Source organism: Otolemur garnettii, unplaced genomic scaffold (genome assembly GCF_000181295.1).
Source record: "Otolemur garnettii isolate 467f Iridium unplaced genomic scaffold, OtoGar3 scaffold00387, whole genome shotgun sequence".
Lineage (NCBI taxonomy): Eukaryota > Metazoa > Chordata > Mammalia > Primates > Galagidae > Otolemur > Otolemur garnettii.
The window spans coordinates 4,438-9,755 of record NW_003852782.1 but is presented as its reverse complement, the minus strand read 5'-3'; the positions used below and the strand labels follow the sequence as shown (position 1 = coordinate 9,755).

Genomic DNA, 5,318 nt, shown 5'->3' with positions numbered 1-5,318 from the left:
ACAGATTCTGTGAGTCTGGGCTGTGTCCTCCTGTGGTTTTTATTAAGTGCCCCATGTAATGCTAAGGTTAGGCGAGTATCAAGCATGAGGGTTTCCAGGTATATTTCAGAGAAGTGAGTTTTTTTGTTTTTCCAGAAAGAGGTCACAGGGCCCATATTTTCATTTCCGTGGCAGAAATTGCTGGCAAGGGAGGGCACTGGAGGTCAAGAAATAAGAAACGTATTTATGGTCTTTGTGTGAAATCTCCTCCCTGACTCCTGTCATGAAGAACAGGAAAGGGTGAAATTTTTTCTGTACTTCGAGGTCCCTCTGCCTGTGGATATGGTAGGTGGTAGTAGTGCAAGGGTTAGGGTGATGCCTTTAAAGGCATGTGATCAAGGTGCAGGAGTAACATGTCCAGATACTCTCCCCTGAGAAGGAAGTCAAGGCAAGGAGGAGAAAGACAAAGAAATGGTTGCTTCTTGGGTAAATGTGTCCAAGGTCCAGGGCTGTGCCCACTTTTTCTCCTGCATTATTAGAATTTGGAAACCTTTACGTCTCTTGCAATGTTCCTGCCTAATGAGTTTGTTTCAAATACAAGTTTATTTTTTATAATGGTCAAGGAGTTCCAAAACTTTTTCTCTTCTACATATACAGCAGAGTATTTTTGTTCTCTTCATCCAGGTTTCTCGTATGCCCTAAAAAATTCTCACCTTAAATTACTATCCTGAAATAGTGAAAATGTTCCCTTTCTCTCTTTTGAAAATAGAAAAATGTGGATGCCCAAGATTCCCATTGTGGATGAGGTTGGGTCATTGGCTGTTAGCAAAGAAGGGGAATATGTGCAGTTTAGCTTCCATCTGGAAGTTCTGTCAGTTCTGCATGGAATGAGATGAAGCACATGCACTTTTACAGAGGACCCCATTAACTGCCTAAAGTAACTCAATGTTGTGGAAACCAGAATAATTAGAAAAGCCTTCCTTTCCAGAATGCTAAAAAGGACATATTTAAAGATATGATTAAAGACTAGAAAATATGCCAGGTATCTGTACCTCCAACTTTGCCAAAACTAGGGTTTTTTTTAAACGAGTTTTTCTCAGATTATGATTTTCTTTTTCTGCCCTAACACAGAAGTAATATTGTTTGCACTTGTGAATGGGTGTCATCTTTGTTTTTTGGTTCAGAAATCAACTGGGATAAATCCATCGCTACAATTCACTTCATGTTTGACAAAATATTATCATGGGACAGAAGCATTGGCATTCCTGTTGAGCTTATTGTAAATTTAGAAATTGAGGCTTGGCACCTGTACTCAAGTGGCTAAAGTGCCAGCTACATACACCAGAGCTGGGGTGTTGGAATCCAACCTGGGCCTGCTAAACAACGACAACTCCAACCAAAACATAGCTGGGCCCTGTGGTCGGCAACTGTAATCCTTCCTACTTGGGAGGCTGAGGCAAGCGAATCGCTTAAGCCCAAGAGTTTGAGGTTGCTGTGAGCTATCATTCCATGGCACTCTATCCAGGGCAATAGCTTGAGACTTTGAGTCAAAAAAAAAAAAAATTTAGAAATTGAATCTTCACCCCATATCTGGTGAATAAATTTCTACATTTTTTCAAGATCTCCAGTTCTTTAGTATTCACATTAAAACTTTAGAGGTACATTTAACTCACCATGACATTTTTCTTTTTTTTTTTGTGAGACAGAGTCTCACTTTGCGGCCCTCAATAAAGTGCATTGGCATTGTAGCTCACAGCAACATCAAAATCTTAGGCTCAAGGGATTCTCTTCCCTCAGCCCCCCAAGTAGCTGGGACTACAGGTACTCTACAGAATGCCCAGAATGCTATTTTTTGTTGTACATGTCATTGTTGTTTAGCTGGCCCCGGCCTGGTTAGAACCCACCAGCCTCGGTTTACGTGGCACCATGTCCCAGCTATTTTTTTTTTTTTTTTGGTAGTTGTCATTGTTGTTTGGCAGCCGGGGCCAGGTTTTAACCCTCCAGCCCTGGTGTATGAGGCCAGCACCCTGGCCACTGAAGTATAGGTGCTGAGCCTCATCATGACATTTTCATATAAAAAACATACACAACTTATACGACATGATGTAAATAAGGCACACAAATACACATGCCAGTACTGGTGGCCTTTCATTTCTAGTGTATCAACCAAAAAAGTGTAGTGTGTACACTGGCTTTGTGGATGTTGTACCGTCCCCTTTCCTCCATGTTAGACAGCACATGAGGGAATATGTCTCTCCCATACTTACCTTATTAGGTAATTCCAGTCTTTCCTATAAGTCAGAGTAAGTTCTCTTCACGCACGTAACTAAAAGTGAAATTCAGTCTCCCTCTGCCTTCTTGGTAAATACGTTTGTTTTTCAGGAACTGTTGACATTCAAGGACGTGTCTATAGAGTTCTCAATGGATGAGTGGGCCTGCCTGGACCCTGCTCAGCAGACTTTGTATCGGGATGTCATGTTGGAGAACTACAGACACCTGGTCTTCCTAGGTGAGGAGAACTGAAATACACAGTTCCTGGACTACACTAAGCAATTCATATTCTCTCTTTGTAAAAGGTTTTTATTCAGTTTCTTCTTTGACTACGTGAGTATCAGTTTCTTGTTTCTAAGGACAATTTAGGGACATCATGATATAGGAAAGAAAATGCCAGAGATGGTTTATTTTGGCATTAATCTTAACCTTTTTTGGCCGGTTTATATCCTTCACTAGATTAATGGAAATCTCAGAAATTTAGTGGCATAGATTGTTACCCACACCTTTAAGCCTGATTTCTAGCACCAAATTTTATTTTATTACTACTAGGTGGTGGAGTTAAAAATCTTCCAACTTTAAATACTTTTTAAAGATTCTAAAGTTTCTGTAAGGAACGTTTGTTTGGGGATTATTCTTTCAGGATGTTGTAAAGTGTTCTTTTCTCTACTTTAGCAAGGTAGTAGATGACCACTTGAAGAATTCCAATCAGAGTCCTGTTCCTCTTTTCTAATACGACAGGTCTCACTTTCTCTAAGCCCGACGTCATCATCTGTCTGGAGCAAAGCAAAGGACCCTGGACAGTGAAGGCACAACAGACAGTAGTCAAGCCCCCAGGTAGGTTGGAGTGAATGAAGCAGGTAACAGTGGTTGGATGTCCAAAGGTCAAGGAAGAAACCATAAAATATAGTATGACTAGGGAAGCTCAGATTAATTGGGAAAGATTTCTGAGATTCTTGGGTTTCTTTGTCTTGTTCTTATATGAAGGCACTTCTGTACTGTTTATTTTATTTAATTAATTAATTTATTTTTTGGCAGTTTTGGCCAGGGCTGAGTTTGAACCCACCACCTGTGGCATATGGGACTGGCGCCCTACTGTTTTGAGGCACAGGTGCTGCCCTGTTTTTTTTTTTTAATTTTTATTTCCTTATTGACACTGAGTCTCACTCTCTTCCCTCACACTACAGTGACATGACATCAGCCTTGCACAGAGCAACCTGAAGCTGCTGGGTTCCAGGTGATTTTTCTTTTTTTTTTTGAGACGGAGCCTCAAGCTATCCCCCTGGGTAGAGTGCCATGGCATCATGCTCACAGCAACCTCCAACTCCTGGGCTCAAGCGAGTCTCCTGCCACAGCCTCCCAAGTAGCTGGGACTACAGGCGCCCGCCACAACTCCTAGCCATTTTTTGGTTGCAGCCGTCATTGTTGTTTGGCGGGCCCGAGCTGGGGATTCGAACCCGCTACCTTAGGTGTATGTGGCTGGTGCCTTAGCCGCTTGAGCCACAGGCGCCGAGCCTCAAGTGATTTTTCTCTCTCAGCCTCCCAAATACCTGGGACTACAAGTTTTTCCACAATTCCTGGTTAATGGAGTTTCAATTTTTCCATAGCGAGGGGGGTCTCAGGCTGGTCTTGAACTTGTGAGCTGAAGCACTCCTCCCAGCTTGGCTTCCCAGGGTGCTAGGTTTACAGTTGTGAGCCACTATGCCTGTTTCATTAGTCTTTAATTTCTAGAAGGACTTTACTTTTCAGTGATATTCCTTCTAGTTTATAGTGAGAATAAAAGAACTTTCTATAGCTGGAATGTGACTGCAGGATGTGACTGCTCTTCCGTTGCTTTTAAAGACATAAAATATTTGTGTATTTTTTAGTATCTCTGTGAAAAAAAATTTTTTTTAAATACATTTTAGCCTGGACGTGGTAGCTCACATCTGGAATCCTAGCACTTGGGACCCAAGGTAGGATGATTGCTCAAGTTCAGGCATGTGAGACCAGTGTAAACAAGACCCTGTCTCTACTAAAAATAGAAAAATTAGCTAGGCATTAGAGTGGTTGCTTTGGTTCCACAGCTGGGGTTGGGTGGGTGGGGATCAGGCTGGAGAACTGCTTGAACCCCAGGAGTTTGAGGTTGCTTAGGCTGATCTTATGACATTCCAGCCTGGGAAAGAGAATGAGACTGTGTCTGGAAAAAAGGCTTGTTTTTCTTTAGCATCATATCCACAATATGTGTGTGAAGTGGTGATATTAGTATTTGGTTCAGAAATTCCAGGAACAGCACAAAGAGTTGTTGTATGTTATCTGCTTTCTACTTATTTATCCTATGAAGTTTTCAAGGAAGGTTCTGCAGATGTTACAGTCAGTAATTATATCAGATCACTAAGAATCTCCCAAAATGTAAAGAAAATCTAATGTTATTTAAGTTCAAAATTTTCTTTTTACGGAGGTGTCTGTGTAGGGCACTGGCCCAATGTTCCAAGGGTGTCAGATTCAAACCTGGCCCTGGGCATTGTGGTGTGCTCCTGAAGTTCCAGCTACTCGGAAGGCTGAGGCAAGAGCATTGCCTAAGCCCAAGAGCTGGAAGTTGCTGTGAGCTGTGACAACAGGGCATTCTACCAAAGGGGACAAAGTAAGACTCTGTTTGAAAAAAAAAACAGAAGAAAAAAACACATAATTTTCTTTTTATATGGACTGTCATGAATAATATAATTTCTTTGTGCCCTAATTGCCAACCTTAGTACAGTTATAGGTATCTATTCCCTACATTTAATTTTTGTTTCTTTTTTTGATGCAGAGTCATGTGCCATGGCCTTATAGCTCACGCAACCTTTAACTCTTGGGCTTGAGCAATCCTCTTGCTTCAGCCTTCCAAGTAGCTGGGACTATAGGCCGCCTCCACTACTCTTGGCCAGTTTTGCAATTTTTAGTACAGTTGGTATCTCCCTCTTACTCAGGCTGGTCTTGAACTCCTGAGCTCAAGCAGTCTACCTGCCTTAATCTCCCTGGGTGTTAGGATTAGAGGTATGAGATCCCACCTCTGTTAGTTGCATTTCTTTTTTTTTTTTTTTTTTTTT

The 5,318-nt window shown here is 41.6% G+C and overlaps 1 long non-coding RNA gene across 1 annotated transcript in view; it reads left to right on the top strand.

Moving 5' to 3' along the window:
* LOC111722796 overlaps window positions 1-3,057 on the top strand; it is a 25,623-nt gene extending 22,566 nt beyond the window's left edge. The window contains exons 2-3 of the long non-coding RNA XR_002771461.1: window positions 2,362-2,488; window positions 2,992-3,057. This is a non-coding gene — a long non-coding RNA (uncharacterized LOC111722796). The remainder of the gene's footprint in view (window positions 1-2,361; window positions 2,489-2,991) is intronic.
* The last annotated feature ends 2,261 nt before the right edge of the window (window positions 3,058-5,318 follow it).